A 24,729-nucleotide genomic window follows, 5' to 3' on the forward strand; every position below is an offset into this window, starting at 1 on the left:
CTGGAGAAAAATTAAATTTTGCCTGATGGCTATCATCCTTTGTTCTTCATGTAATAAAAACAATGAGTAGAAGAAGAAAACTGGCAAAACTACAATGAAATGAACATTATTCCAACACAACCAAACTTTATTTAAAAAGAAGAAACAAAGAAAACAAACACATTTTCCAACATTCATGTGTAGGGTTTTTAATAGCTGAAAAGGTTAGGATGTGAGTAATTTTCCCTGTTTCGGATATCTACATATCCGAAACATTTATAATTTTTTTCTTCACTTTGTGCATTGAAACTTCTCGGCATCATCACATGCAAATGCACTGCCTTGCAGTGCAGCATTGCAGTGATAAGAGGAAATGAACGATAACAAAAGGAAAGAAGAGGTGTTGACGGCAGTGTTGTGGTTACATTTTACATTCAGAGTTCCAAGTACATTTTACCATCAGCATTCTGTAACATTCTGCAACGTCTGACTGTATTTACGAGCAGGCAAAGGCTTCTCTACCTCTGAACGCAGTCTTGCCTTCCAGAGGTGTAAAGTATTTGAGTAAATGTAATTAATTACTGTACTTGATTATCTTTTTGTATACTCTGTCATTTTACTGAGTATCAAAGATATTAGCAACTTTTCTGTCTACTTCACTGCATTTTTATCGTCTGTACTCTTTACTCCACTACATTTGTAATGAGTTTTGAAGTTACACATTACATTTTGCATGGCACCTGGCTGTTTCTGCAGAAGTCTGCTACAAAAGAACTACGGGGCACTAAAAGTATATTATCCTGTGTGTTTTGCCCTTCCTCACCCAAACTTGTCAACAAGGCTACTTTAAATGAATGTGAGTTCCTTAGCAAGGGCAATGAGGCCAAAACCAGCGCATCCAGTGCAAGAAGGCTTTGACCGTTTGATTTCACTTAATATAATTTTTTCACTATTCTCCAGTATTCTTATACTTTTATTATGATAAAACTTCAATAAATAAATTAAGAAACAAATAATAAAAGTAAAAATAATAACAATAATCTTAACATTATTTTATTTATCCATTATACTAAAAAGACATTTTTTGAAGGATTATTTTACTATTGTATTTTTATTATTATTATTATTATTATTATTATTATTATTATTATTTAGGTGTTCAGTATTATTTTGCTATTATAAAATAAATGTGATCGCTGTTCTTACAAATTAAATCTTTCTTGTGTTTCACTGGCACATCTCTTTGACTAGTGCATCTCTGAGCCTATATGAGTTAAATACTTAAGTACTGTTAAAATCAGATACTCTATGACTTTTACACAAGGATTTTTTTTCTTTCTTTTTTTTAAATTGGTGACTTTTAACTTGTAGTGGAGCAATTTTCACTGTAAGAAATATTTTTCAGATACTCTTTACACCTCTGTTGCATTCTCTACTATAATTCATTAATAAAAAATGTACATCCTGTCCTAAAATTGAATTGAAAACGATGTCCAAGTAGGAAAGGATTACAAATTACTAATTCTTTAAAAAAAATGCTTTGATTATCAACAATTTAAATTTTACCCCCGGTTTCACAGACAAGGCTTAAGCCTAGTCCTAGACTAAAATGCAAGTCTGAGTTGTTTCAAATGAAAGAAACTTGTACTGATTGATCTTAAAATATATCAGTGCCTTTATTTTGTCTCAAGATGCACACCACCATGTTTTTTTCTAAGGCATGTTTATAAAAATTACTTAAATGTCCTAATTGAACTATGGCCTAATCCTGGTTTAGGCTAAGCCCTGTCTATGAAACCAGGCCTTAGTGTGTTTGTGTAGAATTTTTATATATACTCTAAAATGTACTTGATTGGTGTTTTAATTGCCTAAAATCATTAAACTAGCTTTGAAAATCACATGTAGTAACAGATTTAACCACTAAATGGCAGAATATACACATAATATCTAGCACCTGGGGCAATTTGCATAAATTGTTTGGACCAGTCTTAAAAAGTTAGTCATCAAAAAAAAAAAAAAGGTCTTTGAGACTGGTCATAACTTTTTAAATTCAGTTATGAAAAGGTGGATTGGTCTCAATTGTATTGGAAAAGTAGGACTGATTTCCCCTTGGCAAATTCTAGTAGGTCAAACTAGTTCTTAAGATAGTCTTAACTTGGAATCTTATGCAACTGGCCCCAGCTGTTGATTGGTTTAATGCTCACACACAAGGCTGTTACTTTCACTTTCTATGGCATGTTTTGTATCTAACCAAATATAATCTTTGGTCAGTCCTGTACACTGAATGCAGAGCATTGCTAATAGAATGCACACGCTATAGTCTCCTCACTTAGCACAGAGACAGTGATGAAGACCACAGAAATATGGTTATGGTGAGATTGTAGTGGTCTCAGTTTCAAATAGTGTTGATGAGTCACACTTGTTTGATGTGGTTAGGCTTCAGACCTTCTTGTCTTCATACTCATCTATTCTTATTTCATAAACCTTTGAACCCCTCAACTACTAACATATTTTGTATGACCCCCTGTGGAATCACATAGAAATGCATTACCAGTTAATTAAACTGATTAGAGCAGGGGTCGGCAACCTTTTCGGCATGACATTTAAAAAAATTTCTGGTTAACCACTGTGCACCCCCCCCCCGCCAAAAAATGTGAATAACAGATATAGTGTGCCGTGTGTGTGTGACAAGGCCAATGTATAAACAGTTTAGTTTAATCACCATTAATGCGCTGCTTTAATTGATGCATGTGCGCACACACACACACCACTCCCACACAGAGATCTGAGATCAAACTGTGCAAAAAGTAACACTCATAAACTTGTCAGTTCTGCCACCATAGACGGTATAGAATACATTTACGTAGTGTCCGTGACATCACCAGTAGACTCCTGAAGAGCTCGAAGTCTGCAGAATGGGCCGTCGCCGTCTTGACAGCGCGTCACCGAGCGACTCTCCTGGACAATCGAAAATAGGCAAAAAGGCGGGATCCGGTTGCTGAAGCTATGCCCACCTAGCTCGATGGCAGTGTCAGCATACAGCACCTTGGGCAGTTTTAGGTTGAGTCCTTATGACGAGCACTCCCTCAGATACTCTGCGTGTTCCAGCCTTCAGAGTTCTAGGAAAAATCCAAGGATCATGCGAGGATGGCCCGTTTATGATGGCCTTTAAAGCCCTCACTCTTGGGGTGGTGGCCTGCACTAGTTCAAGACAGGGCGCCTAGTGCACGTTGGCTTATGTCTCAGACTGTTAGGTCTGATGGCGTAAGCATCCCCTGTAGTTCAGTTGGGCCTGCTCCACATGCAACCGTTTCAGTTTCGGTGGGCAAAGAGTCAGAACATACCACTTCATTCTCATTCACTTCGCAGAATTACATTGACATGCAAGGGCTTTCATACTTTAAGCCCGTGGGTAAGACCCCAGTTCCTTCAAAAAGGAGTCCAGCTGGGGAAGTTGAGTCATCGCAAGACGATCACTATGGACAAGTCCCTTACGGGTTGGGGGGCAGTGCATCAAGGTCGTCCAGTTAGTGGGCTCTGGACAGAGGCGCACCATGGCTGGCACATAAATCATTTGGAGATGCTAGCAGTTTTTTTGGCTCTCAAAAGTTTTTACCTCAGCTGAGGGGTTGTCACATGCTAGTCGGGATGGACAACATGACAGTTGTTTCGTATCTCAATTGGCAAGGAGGATAACATTCCCACCCCCTATATAGGCTGTCGAGGCTTGTTCTTCTTTGGGCTCAGAGAAAGTTTCTGTCGATCAGGGCAGTCTATGTCCCAGGTCACCTGAACTGAGGACTGGAGAAGGGAGAATGCAGATTGGCCGAGCGGAAGTGGACTTGTTTGCTTCGAGCATGACTACACACTGCCCGCTCTGGTTTTCCCTGTCTCCCCTGTCGCCTCTAGGTCTAGATGCTCTGGCCGACAAATGGCCCAAGACCAATCTTTATGCTTTTCCCCCTGTCCGTTTGCTCCCAGTAATTCTGTTCAGAGTATGATCAACAGAGTGGAGCGCTTGCTGCTGGTAGCCCCGTGGTGGCCCACTCAGTTGTGGTTCTCGGACCTGGTCATTCTGCTAGCTGGCCCTCCATGGGAGGTTCCCCTCAGAAACAATCCGTTGACACAAGCTCGGGGCATGATTTGGCATCCTCAATCGGATTTATGGAGGTTATGGGTGTGGCCCCTGAGTGGGGTACGCTAATGTGTTCAGGTCTCTTGGCTGAGATCACCGACACTATTATAAATAGGTCTCCCTCCACGAGACGCTTATATGCTTTTAAGTGGAAACTTTTTTCCTCTTGGTGTAGACAACGCTCTCTAGATCCAGTCAATTGCCCCATCAGTTCAGTGCTGGAATTTCTTCAAAGGCATTTTTCCGAGGGATTTATCCCTGCCACTCTTAAGGTGTATGTAGTGGCCATATCTGCAGAGCATGCTCTTGTGGGAGGTGTTTCAGTCGGTCATCACCCTTTAGTCCCCCGTTTTATGCTGGCTTCAAGATGGCTTAGGCCTTTTCGCCCAGCACGAGTTCCTTCTTGGGACTTATCAATTGTTTTGGAGGGCCGTTTTGGAGGGCCTAACAGGCCATCCTTTTGGTCGCTTCAAATCCATTTAATTAGCAAGTAGCCTTAGAGACCTTCTCCCCTGCTAATGCGGGGTCAAATAGCCTGAGTCTCTGCCAAGTAAGGGCTTTTAGGACCTATGTCGAACGGACAGCTCAGTGGCGTAGGTCTGATTAGTTATTTGTATGTTTACAAATAACACTTTACTTGGTGTTCCAGCTATCTAAGGTACGTCAGGCACTTTGGTATAGCGTTCCAATAGTGATGGCGTCATCGCAGCACTGAAGTGAACCTATGAAAGGGAGCATCTCGTTCCCTATTCAGGGAACTAAGGTTACATACGTAACCGAGATGCTTATCCCTCTGCGTGGCACTGTTGGTAAACGTGCCGTAGGTCGCCGACCCCTGGATTAGAGAGTTCCACCAAAGAAGTCGATACAAAAGGTTACATGTTCCATAAAAATACACAACCATTCAAACGTTTGGGGTCAATAAGATTTTCTAGAAGTCTCACTAAGGCTGCCTTCTTTGATGAAAAAAAAATACAGAAAACAGTCATCATTAGTCCATCATTACCCCATTCTTCAGTTTCACACGAACTTTCAGAAATCATTCTGTTATGCAGATCTGCTTCTCAGGAAATATTTCTTCTTATTATTAACAGTTATAAAAACAGCTGTATAAATGTCTGAACTGGGGTGTTTCAAAAGCTTGGTCAGTAAGATTGTTGTTAACAACAATCTTACTGACCAAGCTTTTGAACAGTAGTGTAGCCTACACGTTTAATTTTTTTTCACTGAAGATACCCTACGTATTATTTTCACAATAGAAGATTGAATAGAGAAAAAAAGGTTTTATTATTTAGCCTACCCCTGAACTCTAGATTTAAATATCATAATCACGTCATAAAAACTTTAGTTTAAAACATGTGTAAGATAGCCAGGGACGCCGAAACGTCACTATGCTAGATAAATATTTAGATTGCGCCCCGAAAATGTCCTATATAGCCTAGTAAGTGCGTCCTAATGCATTTCATTACACGGTTGGCACACTTGGTACATATGCAAAAATTTCAATGGGAGAACCTTTGTGTCAAATGCAAGCGAGTCGTATTTCCTATGCTTTGCATGACGTCACAACGGGTAGGGCGCAATCACTTGGATTTCGGGGCTGAACAGGAAACGGAGACGTCAGGCAGGAACGCGCATCGGTCCGTCGCTCGGAACGGGAATGGAAGAGGGAGAGAAACGGGAGGCTCGCTCGTCTCAACATCATCATCAAATATAAGAGATCGGTACGGGCAGCGAAAACCCGATCTAGGTGGAAGAGGAGCTGGGATTCTGTCGCTGGATTTGCGCAACACATCATTGGCTTTTTTCCCCCATTGTTACCGTTTCATTCGGACAAGACAGAAGCCGCAGAACCGTCGGCTGGTTTGCGACAGTAAGCGCTTACTCGTTATTTATACTCGCTGCTGCATGCGACCTCATTCTGAAATAAAGATATTAATGAGCGGATCACAAGCATGGCTTGTGTATTTGAAGCTGGCGGTGTATTATTAGCTCATTATCTAGGCATACACCGAGGAAAATCCAGGGAACAGCCCTGAAATTCAGACAGCTGTGCAGTGTCTTCAGTGTCTGAATCTGAGGGTTGCTCCCTTGATTTCAGTGTGTAAAAAACGTTATATTCGATAATAAAATACTGAAGCGAGTGATGGAATCTTTTGAAGATGCTGATTTGTAAGGTTTTGCAGTAGGAATTGCGGCATGAATCTGGAATAATGAGGTGAAATTAATCAGTGTGTCAAAGAGAGGATGAAATGCATCTCCATTTATCTGGATGTATCTTATGTTATTCCTGCTCTTGAGGGTGGTTGAGATGTTTAACCTCAGATGTTTCATTTGGTATAAGCCTTTTAGCTTTCCAGCATTGCTGGATCTAATGCAAGCCTCATTATTGGTGTTTTTGCCAAATTGGATCTCCCATCCCATCCCCTCCACACACACACACACACACACTGATATATTCAGGCTCCACCCTTTGCTATAACAGCTGTGGGTTTAGTGCCAGTCTTGGTGCCCATAGAGTGGAGACCTATTTTCACACATTTTATTTTTCAGGCTTTAAGAAAGTTGGGGGGGAGGGGGAAAATTAAGCCAACATAAATAATTAAACTGAATTACAGCATTTACAACTAAAGAAAAAAAAATTATGCATTTATTTAGCAAGAATGCATCAAGTTGATAAAAAGTGTCAGTAAGAACTCTATGAGCTCTAATGAAAAAAAAGTGACAGAACAGTTTTCGACTTTGATAATAAGTAAAATTACTTGGGCAGCAAATCAGCATATAATTAGAATGATTTTTGAAGGATTGTGTGACATTGAAGACTGGAGTAATGATGCTGAAATTCAGCCGGGTCATGTCAGGAAAAATAATATTTTAAAATGTACTCAAATAAAAACCAGTTCTTTTAAATTGTGTCTCCTATAGACTGTTCTAAAATTCATGTTAGCAACCATTAGGGCAAATTCCACCCCCAAAAAAGGTTAGAGAACTCCAATCCAATCTCATGTCTTTATGACTCTTAGGCTGCTTTAGCAGTAGATTGTGGATTACTACCATATACAAATGTCCTTAAGTGAGTAGATTATCTTGCACATGTATTAATAAATGCATCTTTGTTTACGTCAGAGGCTTGAGGTAGATTGGAAGAGCGCAGATCTGAAATGTGTATCATTACAGGAAATATTCTAGAATATAAAATATACCCTCTTTTTTTTTTAATAGAAAAATTACAATGGGATGTTTACTCCTCATTGTTGCTGTTTCTATAAGGCCTTTCCCTTAAAATGCACAGTAAGTGTTATTCATAGAATTAGTTTTCATTACCCAGCATATGTTCAGAAGTAAGCCAGTGTCCATCCCCACCGGATTCCTCTTTCTAGAGCTGGCCTCCTGTACCAGAATGACGTCAGGTGATTGTGAAAGGGTGGAAGCTGGCTGTGAGGACTCTGGAGTCCAGATGCAGAGAATCTAGCAGCCTGGATCTTTTTCTGCCTAACAGATTCTTTGTTCTAAGTGATCACAAATGAGTCCTGATTAAGATCCAGAAGGTTCTCTCTGTATTGCTGACCTTTGCAGCATGAGCAGCAATCTGACAGCTCACACTGTGCCCACTATCCCTCGACTCTGGACTGAAACTGGAGATGACTGCGAGGCTCTTTAGGATGAAGAAAAAGAACAGACAAAGAGGAAACAGGCCGCTAGGATGAAATGGAGTGAAATGATTTAAATTAATAGCATCCCACGAGTCTCGGACGAAAGGACGTCCTTTGTTGGGGCAGGAGTAGGTCAACCGTGTGCATTAATCTTCAAGTGTAATATTGCTAATGTTTCGTGAGTGAGGGAGGACTTCGTGCCAACAGTAATCAGCTCATTTCAGTGACATCTGCTCTGCTGTGTAGCAGCTTAAATGTATTGTCAGGTGTTTGTGATCTGTCATCGGGTTGGCTCATGAATGGCAATCAGTACAGATGTCTGCTCCCTTGGATAACAGACCTTAGACCAAAGCCTGATTTGTCATCAGAATGATTTGTAATGAACCCTCTGTCTCCACCATACTGCAAACATGTAGAGGTGGAGCAGGGTGACCCATGACTCATGCAGGGCATTTGTACACATGGTTTGTTGAGCTTTGCATTGTGATCCGGTATTTTATTTAGGCGTGTTTGGTTTTGTATTATGTTCACATCAATGTTGTTACGACCTGTGGCTCCAAAAGGCCGTAACAAAGGAAAGGGACACACAGAGCGGTTACTTTTAACACGAAATTTATTAACAACCAAAAGAACCGAAACTAAACCAAACAAGTGTAAAATGGCATCAGTCAGATCAGTAGTGTAAAGTACAATGTATGCATGAAATGGCATGGGACGTAATGCAATGTAAGCCAACGTGATGTATGTCTCCAGAAGTCACAACAACAAAACCAAAATAAACATGGAGCCCCGATGCACAAGCACGGGCTTCTTTTAAAGGACAGACTGATTAGAGCATCCAGGTGGAACCCCTCAGGAAATCAACGGGGCGTTTCATACTGGATCGTCACACCCCTCCCCTTAAGACAGGGATTCTGTCAAGATCCTTTCCGCTGCACCACGTACGGACCATCGAATTTGGCTTCAAACGGAGAGCACACCAAAGGACGCAGAACCAAAACTTGATCTCCAGGCTCAAAAGCACGACGCTCAACGGTACGATCAAATAAGCGTTTCATAATTTTTTGTTGTTTTTCCAATTTCACTTTAGCCAACTCTCGCGCTTGAACCAATCGTTGTTTAAACCCGTAAACATAAGCCTCTAGATTTTTTGGAGAATCGGATATCTTAACCGGATTTTGGAGCACTGCCAAAAGTCCACGAACCTTATGACCAAACACAAGGTCATTGGGACTAAAGCCAGTGCTCTCCTGTACAACCTCTCGTGACGCCAGCATCAACCAGGGCAATCCCTCTTCCCAGTCTCGATCCAGCTGCACACAATACGACCGAAGAAGAGACTTTAAAGTCTGATGGAACCTCTCCAGTGCGCCTTGGCTTTGAGCATGGTATGCAGTCGCAAGGTGATGTTTTACATGCAGCTGTTTTAAAACCTGCTGGAACAAATGGGAAGTAAGATTAGTTCCCTGATCACTCTGGATAACCCTAGGAACACCAAAGATAGACATAAACTGAGATAACGCCTTTACGATTGAGCGGGAAGTGATTTTGAATTCACTGCAAATGTAACTCAATCTTCCCTACCTTCCTTCAGAAGTCTTAACTTCATAACTTCAACCTCAATTTTCGCCTTCTCTAACTCCAACCTATCATGTTCAGAATGTTGTTTCAATCTTTCATGTTCCATTTGCAACAGCAACAATTCTTTTTGCTGCTCAAACGTCAATACAGATGGTGAATCGGACTGCATTTGTACCGACATAACTAAATCTTTATCCAAACTCAGAATGTCCCTTTCACACAATTTTAACTTCAACTCAGCTTTAATACTTTCCTTGCGTTTTTTATCAACGACATCTATTTCATAATGGTCAGCAATTCTTAACAGCTGTTCCTTCGTACATTTTCCTAGCAATGTATACGAAGGAGATTCTAAAAATGCATTAATATCCGCCATCAGAAAAACAAACAGACCAATAAAAAGCCAGAAGTGCAATCAAATACTCGGAGTATTCCCCACTAACTTTCCTCAGCGCGAGAGAGAGAGGAGAGGAAAAAAAAACCTATCTATCCTTATCCCTGGTCTTCATGCGGTTACAGGCGGGGGGTATTTATGCACTTCAACCCAGTGGGTGAAGAATGCTACCGGTCAGACCAGCGACACCTTCAACACCCTGGATGTGCTCCCGAGTCAACTGCTACTACCCGCTTTCTCCGCAACACTACCAAAACAAAAAATAACCAACATGTCTCAAAGGAAACATGCTGCTATACCTCACCGGGGAAAACTCCAAACTAGAAGAACCATATTGCACTGTCAACTTACCAGTCGATGAGCTTCCACGCAACAACCAAACAATTCTCCACACGTGTGTCCCGTTCCGCGAAAATGACGTCACAAGTTCAAATGAGATTTCCTCTCCCAAACGCTAACCATTGATTACGCCAAATTCCGAAAGACGCTAGCACGAACAAATACCAAATGGACGAGCCCCCATTTGTTACGACCTGTGGCTCCAAAAGGCCGTAACAAAGGAAAGGGACACACAGAGCGGTTACTTTTAACACGAAATTTATTAACAATCAAAAGAACCGAAACTAAACCAAACAAGTGTAAAATGGCATCAGTCAGATCAGTAGTGTAAAGTACAATGTATGCATGAAATGGCATGGGACGTAATGCAATGTAAGCCAACGTGATGTATGTCTCCAGAAGTCACAACAACAAAACCAAAATAAACATGGAGCCCCGATGCACAAGCACGGGCTTCTTTTAAAGGACAGACTAATTAGAGCATCCAGGTGGAACCCCTCAGGAAATCAACGGGGCGTTTCATACTGGATCGTCACAATGTGAACTGTGGTCTAACAATGGCTGATTCTGTTCCCTTGCATTAGCTTCACTTCTGACAGTACTGCTTACATTGTAACCTGCCTATGTTGGGTAAAAGATTAAAAGTGTTTACAGCCTCTCATCCAGTGTTGTTTTAGAAACATTGGCAGCTGCCACCAGGCATGGTTTTATCTGTGTGTGTGAAAGGCAGACTGTTGGAGAGGAAGATTTGTTGCATCCATACACTTAATTTGCAGTCACAATGCAAAGTCGCAGTGAAACAGAAATGGTGGGAGATCTTTTCTTCCATATTGTGACGTACATCCAGGGGGGTACATCATGGGACTTTTCCTGTTTAAATAAAGGTTATATATATATTATTGGGGGAAAACGGGTGTGGACTTGGTTCTGTCCATTGGTTGTCTATTGGATGGAAGCATATATGAATGCCAGTTTGCAGTCGATTAGAAAGGTGCTTAAGCAGATCAAATGAATGGAGATGTCCAGCATACATCACCATTGAGAAGTCTGCCGTGCCCCTGGAAAATCAAGTTAAGACATTTTGTTTATGAGGTCAGAAAAATAAATACAAATGGAACTCATTGCTTGAGGAATTGTTCACTATAAAATTTACAATACCTACATTTAGAAAACAGATTTCATTTGACGCCAACTTTAAAAAGGGAGTTGTGTAAGTTGTCGCCCAATGGTGCAATACTTTGTTCTGTTTCACTTTAATTTGCATTAAAAACAAGTCATTTTTTGGTTTGTTTCCACTGAAAAGTGTAAGTATTGTGACACTGTGTTCTTTTAAAAACATTGCTCTTGGTGTTTAAACATCTTGACCAGCACAGCAATGTTGTTAGTTTGGGTTTGGGACTTTCTGTTTGACTAGTGGTAGATGGAGAGGGGGGAAGTGTTCGGAAAATCCTATTCGAAAAAACAAACAATTTTTAGCTCCCAAAAACGTATTTGTTGTAAGCAGTGTTGTGTAAGTTAGTTAATTAATTACTAATTACATCTTCAGTATTGTATTTAAATTACTTTTCTCTATTTAAATGACTCTCTCTGAAAAGTAACTTAATTATTTGAATTGTTAATTGAAATCCCTATAAGCATTGATGCAAAGAAATTAAACTTTTAATTCTTTCAGTTTGAGTTAAACATGGAATAGTTTAACCTTTTAGCTGTAATACTTTAACCTTCTTTGAAAATACTAATTTTGTCCACTCTTTAACAAACAAAAAACAACGTGATGTCATTCATGCACATATGCTTTTTTTGTATTACCACAAATGCAATATTCAATATTTTTTATAAACTAAATTCTTAGTGTTTAGCACACTATAAACATTGACATCTGATAGTAGATCAGTAAACTCTGATCTAAACATTCCTAGACGGTTACATTCATCATGCTGCAGTGTAAACATTCCCATTACTTTATTTTTATATCTCAATATAGCAAATGCGAATATTTACATCCTCGTTTTGTATAACATTTTACCTTTATGTATTAAGTTGCTTATATAATATATACAGTATGAATGCATATTATATTTCAGCATATTTTACTCACTTTCACACATTTCAGTTTGGCCAGATAGTTTAGGAAAAGGCCAACTAGTAAAATACATACAAGTTTATATAAAAAATAACACTTTAACTACTGTAATAAATTACAGAAGTGATCTCCTTCACTGAATAAAGCCACATCAGATTGTGCTGTTCTTCAGAGATAAATTCCGTCTTATTCCTCAGAAGTTTTAGAAAGAAGTTCACAGAGACCAAAACAGCAGAAAGCGCTCCCTGTTTGTTTTGTTTATTTTACAAAGGTTTTGTTGTTATTGTCAGTGAACACATAAAAGTAGACTGTCATCAGGAAAACTGCAGGTGAATGCGCCGGTGCGCAGAAGGTTAGAGACACTGCATTCAGTTTTACCTTTAGACCATACATTTATAGCAGGGATGGAAATTCGCACCTGCCACCAGCCACATGCAGGAAAACTCGCTTCACCTACCGACCACTGTGGCGGGTAAATAAAAATAGCATACTGTGAAAGTTAATTCCATCCCTGGTGTGTGTACAACACGCAATAAAGTGTAATATCATCCAAGCAGCTCCGTGGAGAAAGGCGGTGTAAACCGGGCTCGAAACGGCTGCGTTGTTCCCAGTAACCTTACAGTGTTTGCAGCTGAAGTAAGTAATAATGGCGGAGTGATATATTTGTTGGTTATTTACAGTACGTTTTATAGCACGCGCTCATGATCGCATGAAGAGTTGACTTTATCGCGTACAAATTTCCGCATACTGTCACATCTCTGTCAAACCCCGGTAAGTTCATTCTCCTCCAGCATTCTGCAACATTTTAGATCATATGGACAGTTTGTGTTTATCTTATTGTTTTTAACGGCATAATAAGCAAACTAACAAACAGTATTATCGGTCGCGTGTCTAAGTGCTGTCCGGGGATGCATTTTATTTCCAGTCTTCAAGTACTTTTTCAGAAGTTAGCTCTGTGGCTAGTAAGTTGTTACACTGTTCATTTTTGTTTGTAGAAACAACATTGTATCACTACACATTAGGGCTGTGCGATATGGACAAAAAAAAAACCTATCACAATTTTTTTGATCAATTTTGCGATTTCGATTTTAATCACGATTTTGACACACAGAGACATGCTTTACAGTCATAAATGCATTCAGTATAAATTTGAAACATATTTCCAAAAGAAAACCAATGAGAGCTTTATCAAAAAGTTGTAACATGTCTCTAGAACAGACATAAGTCAAAATAATCACCAAGTAAAGATGTCAAACAAAATGTCTAGACATATGGCAAAAAATAATAATAAAAAAATAAAATACAACCCGTTTTCAGGGATTTATTTATTTACTGTCGCGGTGCCTCAGGTGTTATATGTTTTGCCCAAAATATTTATTGCTCAAGGTTCACACGTACTCCGTCTGCAGTGCATATACAGTAAGTTATGTGTATGCGGTTCAGAAGCAGCAACGAGAGCGCATTATTGTAATGCGAAAGCACATTAAAATAATGCGCGAGCGCGAATCTATCCGCTCGCAGGCAGATTTTCTTTGCTCTGTTAACAAAACCAGATGCGTGTGCTCAGATCATATTAAATCTTTTCGCATCTTTCTATTTATAACCTTTTCTGTTCTCATCTTTTTGCTGCGTGCAGTGTGAACGTTCTGTTCCATTAACATGGGCTCGAAAAAGAAAAAAAGGCTACGCATCACAGACAGTGTGTGTGAACCTGGAGTTAGGCATATGCCCAGTCTGCTCTGTTCTCGTGCTCCACTTAGGCGCGCTGCATCCTGATTGGTTCAGTTAACATACTGCAGGAGCCCGGGGCCACGGAAAATCGTGCTATAAAGTAGGCTTGTTGCGATAGTCGGTGTTACCGGTGATACACGGTGTTTAACCCACCTACCGGTCATAGCACTTGACCACCGGCACCGTCCCCATCGTGTTGAAGTTTTAGCCTATAGCAATAAAGCACTTAATTCAGTTAGTGACTACGTGCCTTCGTAATTTAGCGTAAGCAGAACGAGCGCCGCAGTAAAGCAGCAGGTGTCCGATTTCATTTATCATTTGAGGAGAGTGAGGCAAGCTAACTGGCAAAGGATGGCGGAAGATCTGGTTTCAAAGCGAACTGTTGCAAGTTAAAATGAAGGTTTTTTCGTTTATTGTTTCTCATTAGCCTATTTATAATTTTTTTGTATGGTGTATGCAGTTAATAGGCCTACCTCTTTTTTTAACAGCTTAACGTGAGTTTAATTTTTATATTGGTTTAATTTTGCACTTAAGTGTCCAGTGATTATTCGGGTAGGCTACCTTATTTAACGAAGTTTTTGATGTTCGTTCGTTTCATATTCGATGGTTGTGTGGTGTTTTTTTTTTGCTGAAAAAGGCAGGCACTTTATTTAACGAATATTTATAATTATTTAACGAGTCTTGTTTGATACTTGCACGATGTGTGCAGTGGTTCGTTTTGTTAATAAATGCACTTTAAAGGTGTTTCATAAGTGCTTTTGTTTAGTTTTTGCATGGTGTGTTAAGTTATTATTCATTTTGCAATAAAGATGTGTGTAATACAAGCGAGTGTCTTATTGTTTTAATTCAAACAAATGCTACTGAATTGCAGCTAATTAAAGTGAAAGTAAATTGAGACGTGTGCACGTCTGCACGACCGCATTTTCGGCCACCCGAAATCCCCGACACGCAACCCCGGTGACACTGGGATTACCGGTTTCTTTACACATCGATTAACCGGTGGAAAATATCCGTCACCGCAACATCCCTACTATAAAGCGATTTAGAAATTGCGCACACTCAAAACGCAATTTTATTTCGATTTCGATTAATCGCACAGCCCTACTACACATGTTTGACAGCTCTTGCGTGACGAGACGTGTAAAAACGTTTGCGCGCCGAGATTTCTTTCAGTGATAGTGTTGAACAGGGGACTTTTACCAAAGTGTTCCCTCAACCACAAAAAAAAAAAGAATTCACTTATATTGGTGAATCCTTTCTTTTGGAATGAAATACAACATTATTAATGCGTACAAAAACTTTTCTGTGCATTAAAAAAGTTGAGTGCAGTGGATCATCCGGTTGGGCTACGGAGTTGAGAGAATGAGCTGCTTCAGCAAGAGTTGGCTGTTTCAAAACCTAGTAAGCTGCCTAGATGGGCAGCATTTTTGAGCATCACTGAAAGAGAAAATGTCAGTATTTCATTGAGACTTGAGATTAAATAAACTGCTTAAGTATTGTAGATCTTGTAGTATTAATTTTAACATGCAGTTACACATTGTCGGTTAAAAACAAGAAAGTGGCTGGTAAAAACATTGAGTAGCTGGTAGATTTTGAAAGTTAATTTCCATCCCTGATTTATAGATTTCAAATTCAATATTGATTTTAGAACTGTTGACATTTTTATGCAATTACTTTATAAGTAACTGTAATTAAATTGCCTAAAAATTAACAATATTTACATACTTGACATTTTCAGTGGATAATTAATTTAATTAAAATAACACGTTACACCTAACACTGGTCCTAAGTCAGGACTCCATCAAACTAAATTTCACAGACCCTTTTTAGCTTGAGAGGCAGAGGTCTTTCTCTGACCCCTAGCTTTTGCTAAGGAGCCTGAAAAACTTTCTGGGTTAAACAATTTATGTGAGGCATATTGTTGCAATAGAAATTTGTTTATAGTAATACCCTGATCATTTAATATTTGAGCTAAGTTCTTTTAATTGCCTCTTTTAGAGCACATGCCTGCACCACTATCTGATATAAACAGCATTTTTATACATGGCGGACTGAACACAATCCACACCTCAGAGCGTTACTTGAGGGTTGCCTGCTGACATTTCACTTATTTATTTCTTTATCGACTCAGGCAAACAGTCACATTTGCCATTATTTGGCAAATTTTTAAAGGATAAAAGTCCAGTAATTTCAATAGAAATCTATGCGCTTTAGAACTTTGCGTGAGGATGAAAGATTTCCATTTCCCCATGCAGATTTCACAACAGGCTGGTAACATGTATATGGTGTGTGTAACATATACGGTGTGTTGACCAACAGACAGCTGTTTGTTCTGAAAGTGAGATTTGTCTTAGCTGTGCTTCATAACATTGCTATACTATTGAAAATAGACCTTTTTGCCTTTGAATGTTTGCCTGAAATTCTGCTAAAAATCTAAAACCATATCTCACCCAAAATATCAAAATTCTTTCAAGCACTCACCCTCATGTTATTGCAAACCCATATGACTTGGCAAGAATGTCATACAAGTTTGGACAACATGAGGGTGAGTAAATGATGACGGATTTTTATTTTAAATCTGTTTAAAATACCACAGAACAGATAGTGGAATGGTTCTTTTGACAGGCTACAGCCTTCATTTGAGCTCCTTTAGCCACTGACAGTCAATGAGATTAAGTGTCACATTACATTGCTGCCAAGATTTTATGGACATAGTTGACCTTGACAGCCTTCTTTCCCACGTCCCTCTGAGATAGGACACAGACTGAAGGGAGAGAAGGAATGAATAACCAGAGCTCTATTAGTTCTGCTCAAGGACTAGCATCAGACGAGTGTGATGTTACACTCTCAACTTGTGCTGTTTGTCCTCCTTTAGTTCATAACTTACAAAAGTTTCTCTGCTCTTGCATTTCTCAGGAATGCTTCAGAAATGCAGTACATGTGATTCTTATTATGAGGTACTGTATTAAGGGGTAATGTACAATCAGCAGCTCATTTCAAAATAAGGCTGCTGGAGTAATCAGGACCACAATACGAAGTATAGGTGTGTTTTGTGGTTACAACCTGCTGACTGTACATTATCCTGGTTCTAAATGGCCACTTACCAAATTAATACACAATATTGATTTGAGCTGTATTGTTTTATTATATTAGAAAAAAGTGTGGTACAAGAGACATAAAACACAGCTATGTATGAAATCAGTCAGTGAACCAGTCAGTAAAAGAATCGGTCAGTAAATTTCTTTTAATTAGACATTGTGATCTAGGATCTTAAAACAATAAATCCTCGATTCATTAGTGAAAAATTAAATATGGCATTGACTTTAAGTGTATCATGCAGTGGACATTATACCAAAATATTTATGTAATCAGTCTTGTTAATGTTTGTGTCACATTAATGATGTATATTATTGGCAAGATGCATTGTCTAATTTCTATGCTGGTGGCATTGCATAGAGGCCCAACATTGGCAACATTGGTACCATTTAAGTAAGTTTGGAATGGGACTACCAGCTTGTCTGAACCAAGAAGGCTTATACCAGAAAAAAAAAGCTATCCGTAAGCATTCCCATCAGTCTCAATGCCAGTTGCTTGTTTGGTGCAGGAACCCTCAGAAGTTTATGATTTAAAATTAGCTATTTTTGCTCATGTGCATTGAGCCAGTGACGCTCAGCTTTGTTAAGCACTTTGGAACTGCACGAATATGATCTGTAGTAACTACCACCTTAACATACACTGTATACCATTCAAAGGTTTGGGATGGAGATCTTACATGATTGGGATGTTTTTGAAAGAGATCTTAAGTTCACCAGGGCTGCATTTAACAGATAAAAAATAAATTGAAACAGTAATATTGTGAAATATTATTTTTTACATTTACAATTTTTAATTCTTTTTCCCTGTCTACTAGTCATTACTCCAGTCTCCAGTGTCACATAATCCTTCAGAAATCATCCTAATATGCAGATTTCTGCTCAATAAAAATGTTGTCTTATTATCAGTGTTGTAAAAAGTTATGCTACTAAATAGTTTTTTTCAGGATTCTTTGTGCCGAGCTGTATTTAGTTGTTGCTTGAAAAAATATTTTTAGGCCAAATTGGAATATTATGGAATAATAATAATTATTATAATCAATTACTGTACTATTTATTATTATTTTGATTCCATTTATTTTACTAATATAATTTAACTCCCCTGTATTTCTACACTCATCTTTTTATTAAATGTTGAGGAGCACAAATTACAAACAAAGAGAGGGAAAAAGAATATATATTACTATGTATAATATATATTTGTGTGTGTACTGTGTGTGTGTGTGTGTGTGTGTGTGTATATATATATACAGTACAGACCAAAAGTTTGAACACACCTTCTCATTCAAAGAGTTTTCTTTATGTTCATGACTATGAAAATTGTAGATTCACACTGAAGGCATCAAAACTATGAATTAACACATGTGGAATTATATATGGAATTATATACATAACAAAAAAGTGAAACAACTGAAAATATGTCATATTCTAGATTCTTCAAAGTAGCCACCTTTTGCTTTGATTACTGCTTTGCACACTCTTGGCATTCTCTTGATGAGCTTCAAGAGGTAGTCACCTGAAATGGTCTTCCAACAGTCTTGAAGGAGTTCCCCGAGAGATGCTTAGCACTTGTTGGCCTTTTTGCCTTCTGTCTGCAGTCCAGCTCACCCCTAAACCATCTCGATTGGGTTCAGGTCTGGTGACTGTGGAGGCCAGGTCATCTGGCGCAGCACCCCATCACTCTCCTTCTTGGTCAAATAGCCCTTGATGCCTTCAGTGTGAATCTACAATTTTCATAGTCATGAAAATAAAGAAAACTTTATTGAAAACAAAAGTGTCCAAACTTTTGGTCTGTAGTGTACATACATACACACACACACACACACACACACACACACACACACACTTATTAATTAATTAATTTATATATACGGTAAGTAACATAAGCATAAAAGTGTAAGTGTTGGACTCTAGTGAGTTCTCTAACACAACAAGAAGAGAGTGGGTAATTTTTTGGATGATTTAGATATTAGCAAGAGTTACTGTGATATTTTTATTCAGCGTGACCAAAGTAGCATCTTACTAGTGACCCACTGTTAATGCCTCTGCATTAGGGCTGCACGATATTAGGAAAAAATGACATTGCGATATTTTATTTTTCTGCGATATATATTGCGATATGAAATCTAATCTATTTTTTTCTTACAAACAAACATGGGGTGAGCACACTTACATTCTCATTTTAAATGATTTAAACATCAGAGTATTATTTAAATTAGAGTAAATTATTTGTTTGTAACTTTAGGATATGGTTTAAATTGTTAACATATTAACTAACATGAACTTACCACGAGCAATACTTTTGTTACTTTATTTATTAATCTTTGTTTATCTTAGTTTATAAAAACACAGCTGTTCATTGTTTGGTAATGTTACTTCACAGTGCATTAACTATGTTAACAAATACTGTACAACTTTTGATTTCAACAATGAAGGCTATAGCCTAAATGTTGACATTAACAATGTTGTAGAAGTGCAGTTTAGTAATAGTAAATGTTAAATAATGTAGTTAAATAGATTAATAAATAGAACATTATTGTAAAGTGTTACAGAATATTTTTATACACCAATTCAGACGTCTCGTGAGTTCAGTGTTGGACAGGTCAGTTGTTTAATTCATTAAATTGAATCGGTTCAAAGGAATCATTAGTTTGCGAATCAGACATATGCGGCACGGATTGTATAATTATCTCTGCAGTTTAGGATATCGCACAAGATTTGACAACACAGAAAACATTTCATCACTGGATATATTTGTTTTTTTTTTGTTCGACACCATCGTGTCAATTGATTTTGATTAATATGCGCGAGGGAGAGAGAACAAGACAGCGCTCGTGTTGTTTGAAGACGGTGAAGTTGAGCGTGCGCGCGCGGCTGGGGCTCTCTCGCGCAAATAGTGGCAGACCTGTCTCTGACTGCACGATTGCTGCATATTTATCTGTGTTCCCCAATCTCAGCTTGATCAAATCTCTGCGTGGCCTTGTCAGTGCAATCTGAGCGTCACAAGTTGTTCTGTCTTTACGTGGATGTAGCCACGCAACCCAGTTTGTTATTGGTTTTATAGATGATTCATAAAAGGTGGTAATCTCTCAGCAGTAAAACTGTGAACTTACCAGAAAGCCAAATCATAAAAAGAAAAGTGTTTGAATAGAAAAGAGTATGAATAACTTTCTGGTGAGTTAATATGATGTCGAAATCTGTGCTTGGAAAATCTAACCTCATTTGCTTTTTGTTCACTCATCCAATGTTGATGCTTCGTGGTGTGCCAAGCGTTCTGCTGTGTTCCCCCTGAGTGTGTGCTGGACTTGGGGAAGAATGAGAGGATGGAGTTCAGGATCCAGGTTTATGGTCTTCCTCCCAGCTCTCTGTTTATTGGTTAATTACAACATTTATTTTACTGGCTCAATATCTGTGAGCACTGTTAGCTGGTTAAGTTCAAATTCTTGTCCAAGAAATGGGAATAAACATATTGTGGCAGTATTTTTTAAATTTTTCTGAGATAGAGTGATCAATAGAGAAAAGAGTTTTAGTGAATTGGTTTGTTTGGACAGTCTATGTGAATGAACACATTTAAAATGATTAATTCGAATTTTTAATTGAAAGTTGGATTTTGTTAAATGCTGCCGTTGGTCACTGTTGTTTAAATGAATGTTGTCTAGTTTTATCAATTGTGTGTCATACAGCTGTGAAAGTTTAATTTGATAATTGACATGCTTATTGTTTTGCCTCTGCAAATGCAATCTATTTAGTTATTTTAGTTATTAACAACTTCAAAATGGCAGCTTGACTGTAGTTTGAGACTTTGTCTTCTTGAGATGCAAGCTTCTCTCATAATTCAAAGTTTCACAGCACTGGGTGTAGTAACATTATCCAGCTCTGAGAGTGAACTCCTTACTGTGCAGAAAATCATTTGATCGTGTTATGACATGCCTGCAACAGCTGGCGTAATGCAAGGAGAGAGACATAATTGCATCCCAGCCGTTTTTCCCTCTGACACGCTCTGACAGCACTTAGGTAAAGGAGAGGCAAATCTTCCTGGATCTCCATATAGGAAATTATTGAAGGTTGTTCAGATTAACACTTTAACGTAACTTCTGTTTATTGACAGAAAAATTATACTTTGCTTGTTCTGTTGGTCAAAGGGGTCATTCTGTGGAAGCTCTCGGGAAACTGCCAGAAAGATTTAAGATTAAAGCGAAAGTTCAGAAGAAATGTCCAAACTGTCTGAATGTTGTAATGGAGAAATGACATGTTGGGCCCAAAAGTCTTGATGTGTTTAGTAAGAGTAGGTGAATCAGGCCCTAGAAGTGGGCATTGTCACATTGAAGTTGGATCAAGCATTCTGTTGTCAAGTTTGTTGTTATTTTAGACATAATTTTGGAAAATATTTAAATATAATAATTGTGAATATTAAATGTGTTAATATTAAATATGAAGTATGTTATTATATTTAAATAAAGCATCTATTAGACTAGTTGACCTTCTTTAAAGCCCATGTTTGGAGTTTGTGTGTTATGAGGATCCACCTCTCCTTGTGTCGTCATGACCTAGACCCTTCTAACACTGTCCCAGAGCCAGACTCACGGTGGGTGGTTAAAGAGGGTGTGCTTTCGGAGTTTAAATGTCTGACATAGCAGATCTCATCTTCAGGAGTCAGCTATATAGCAAGGTGTCCTCGAAGTCCAGGAAGGGTGATGTAAACCTGACTTTCGTTTCACATTTTCCTTAGTAATTTATATTTCTTGTTGAATAAAAAAAAAACTTAAATATTTAACATTGAAGCCTTTTATTTATTTATTTCATTATTTTAATTCAAGATATCAAGAAAAGTGTGTACAGACAAGTGGATATGCGCTATTTAATTAAAAAAATATATTTTGCTGCACAAATATGTTTAGCATTTTTTCTAAAAAAAAAAAACAATAAAAAAAACAACCTCTTCTGGCTAGATCTGGGAATTGCACAAGACAAAACTAATGTGAAGATTAAGTCATATGTGTATGATCTACACTACACTGACCTACACTGTACTGGTCCTTTATGTAAAACTCCTCTTAAGTCATGTAACAACATGTGTGGCGTTGGTTAAATGTAAATAATGTAATAATGACAGTTCAGATTCAATCACACAATAGATCAGCAAACCTAGTCATTTTTACTGTAGCAAAACTTAACAGGAGTTTGATGGTTTCACACTGAAAAGGTACTTCTTTTATCTTCTATTTTGAGTGCATCTTAAAGGATCTTTTGCAGATAAAACAATCCCATAAGCAACTCCCACCACAGAGCCTTAAAAGAATAGTTCACCCCAAAATGAAAATTAGCTAAAATTGGTGAACAAGTGAAGTAAATTTCTCAAAATCTGTTTCGATGAAGAAACAAACTCATCTACAGTGTGAGTACATTTTTAGAAATGTTCCTTTCTGGTGTCATATTTGGGTCAGAGATGCTGTTATAACATTGTTACTATTGCGTGCTTCTTAATACACATCATGTGTGTGTGCTCTGAAATGGATCAATCCCATCCTCCAGTGGCACCAATTACGGTGCACAGAAACCAATCAGCTCCTCTGCGATTAATCCCAGACGTACACACACACACACACACACACACACACAGACCATAGACTAAATGAGATAAAGACTACTGCTGCGGTTTGAGAGTGGAGATGGCTCATGGATTTGTGCTCTCTCCTCCTGGATATGGGATAGAATTTCAAAGCAGGTCTGTTGGAGTTCATATGATGGCTCTTCATCACACTCACACCTAAGGCACTTCCCAATATCGAATAGCTTGTCATTGTGCTTTGCTTTCAATTTCATTTCTAAATCATCATGATTTGTGTGTGTGTGTGTGTGTGTGTGTGAGATGCTGGGGATGAAGCAATATTAAAATTCTGTCCAATACCAATAAGCTAATCATTATTTAAATACATTTACAATTAAATATCAAATGTTGACTGTTACTTATAAATTGAATCTCTAATGGACATTCTTAATTGATAGACAGATTGATTGATAAACTTGAGAATGACAGATGTCCATTATGTTTGAATCTGCAGTTCTCTTTGTGCTTTAGTTTCAACGGGGGCATGTTTGTAGGTTACCTATATTGTAACTGGCTTATTCTGAGAGATGATGTGGAATAATGCCTCATATCACCATGCCATGTCTGCAGGCAGATCCCAGTGTTCAAGATAAGATTAAAAGATAACAGCCTGCAGAGAGATCGATATAGATGAGTTATCTTCTCATGCTTTCTGTTCCAACCAGGGGAAAAACAGGAAGAGATCCCTGTTGGTGATGAAGTCTTTACATTTCGTACATTTGCATTGGTATTGTTTCTACTCTGAAAAACTGAAACATTCTGCTGGTGTCCATTAGCAGCTCTTCTCATCTGTACAACATCACTCCAGCCACTGAATACAGTTTTATTTTTGTATAGGAGGAAATGGCTGCAACCAATATTGTTCCTGCTTTGTCTTGTTTCTCCACCAGCTCCATTTTAACACCATTCTTTCTTTTTTTTGTGTTTTCCTGCAATGATCGTAATGTAGATGTTGTTGTCTCTTTTATATCCTTATTGACTGATGCTATTTTCACCAGTGGCCATGCTAACACTAAGCACCACCCGATTTTGTTAAAGCCCAGGGAAGGTGGGGCGACCGTCTTGCTGTCCATGTGGCCAGTTTTGGGATACTCTTTGTAGAAAAGACATGTGGTCATGGGAATTGAGCCACTCGGAGCATTACTCTCCCATAAAAGACAAGCACACAGAGAGGCTTTTGTTGGAGATGATAGTGGGTGGTGGTTGAGTCATATTTTTGAATGTGTTTGTTCATCTGTGTCACTGGCCAGAGCAATTTTGGAGTCTAAATGGCCCCTGTACTTTCCTTGTTTCTTCATGTGGATCTCATATGTGACTAGAGCCATTTCACATTTTTTACAAGAATCAAATAATGTGCTGTGTTGGTGGTTAATATGAGATATCTCTGCAAAAGCAGGCGTAGCCACATCTAAGGTGTGGCCACCATTTACTATTCAGCTATTTTTTTGCCAAGTGCAAACATGTTTATGTAAAAGTGTTGTTTTTTCATGTGTTGATGTGGTTGCATGGGTATTTGGGTGGTTACTTATTGGCCTAAGTTAAAATATAATAATATATTAATATATTTCATATTGTAATTTATTTCTGTGAAGGTGAAGCTGAGTTTTCAGCATCATTACTCCAGTCTTCAGTGTCACGTGATCCTTCAGAAATCACTCTAATATTCTGATTCACTGCTCAAGAAACTTTTATTATTATTATCATATTATTATATTGTTAAAAACAATTGAAGCATCCAGTTCAGCAGTTGAAAACTGCATCATATTTTATTTGATTGATTGATTTAATTGATTTTTATTTTTCAGGATTCTTTGATGAATAGAACGTTTAAACAGCATTTATTCGAAAATCTTTTGTAACATTATGTATCTTTACTATAACTTTATATCATTTTAATGCATCACTTTTCACTTTTCAATAATAAAAAATCTTACTGACACCAAACTTTTAAATGGTAGTATAGGTCAGACATTTTGTGTTTATTATGTAAGGTTGTAGGTTTTCAAAAATAAGTATGAGCAAAAGTGAGGGTTGCCTTAGCAAACTAATGAGTTATTATGAGTTATTATGCTAATGAGCTATTCTGCCCTCTGGTTCGTCATAGTGACCAATCTTAGAACGAGCTTTATTTTTT

The 24,729-nt window shown here is 38.2% G+C and overlaps 1 protein-coding gene across 5 annotated transcripts in view; it reads left to right on the plus strand.

Annotated features, from left to right (window-relative positions):
* The first annotated feature begins 5,706 nt into the window (after positions 1–5,706).
* LOC132152778 (ras-associated and pleckstrin homology domains-containing protein 1-like) overlaps positions 5,707–24,729 on the plus strand; it is a 64,524-nt gene continuing 45,501 nt past the window's right edge. For all 5 annotated transcript variants that reach the window (XM_059561655.1, XM_059561657.1, XM_059561656.1 and 2 more), the window contains exon 1: positions 5,707–5,987. The gene's annotated coding sequence lies outside the window, so the exon portion shown is untranslated. The remainder of the gene's footprint in view (positions 5,988–24,729) is intronic.

This window comes from Carassius carassius, chromosome 11, assembly GCF_963082965.1.
Source record: "Carassius carassius chromosome 11, fCarCar2.1, whole genome shotgun sequence".
In the NCBI taxonomy this organism is placed as follows: domain Eukaryota; kingdom Metazoa; phylum Chordata; class Actinopteri; order Cypriniformes; family Cyprinidae; genus Carassius; species Carassius carassius.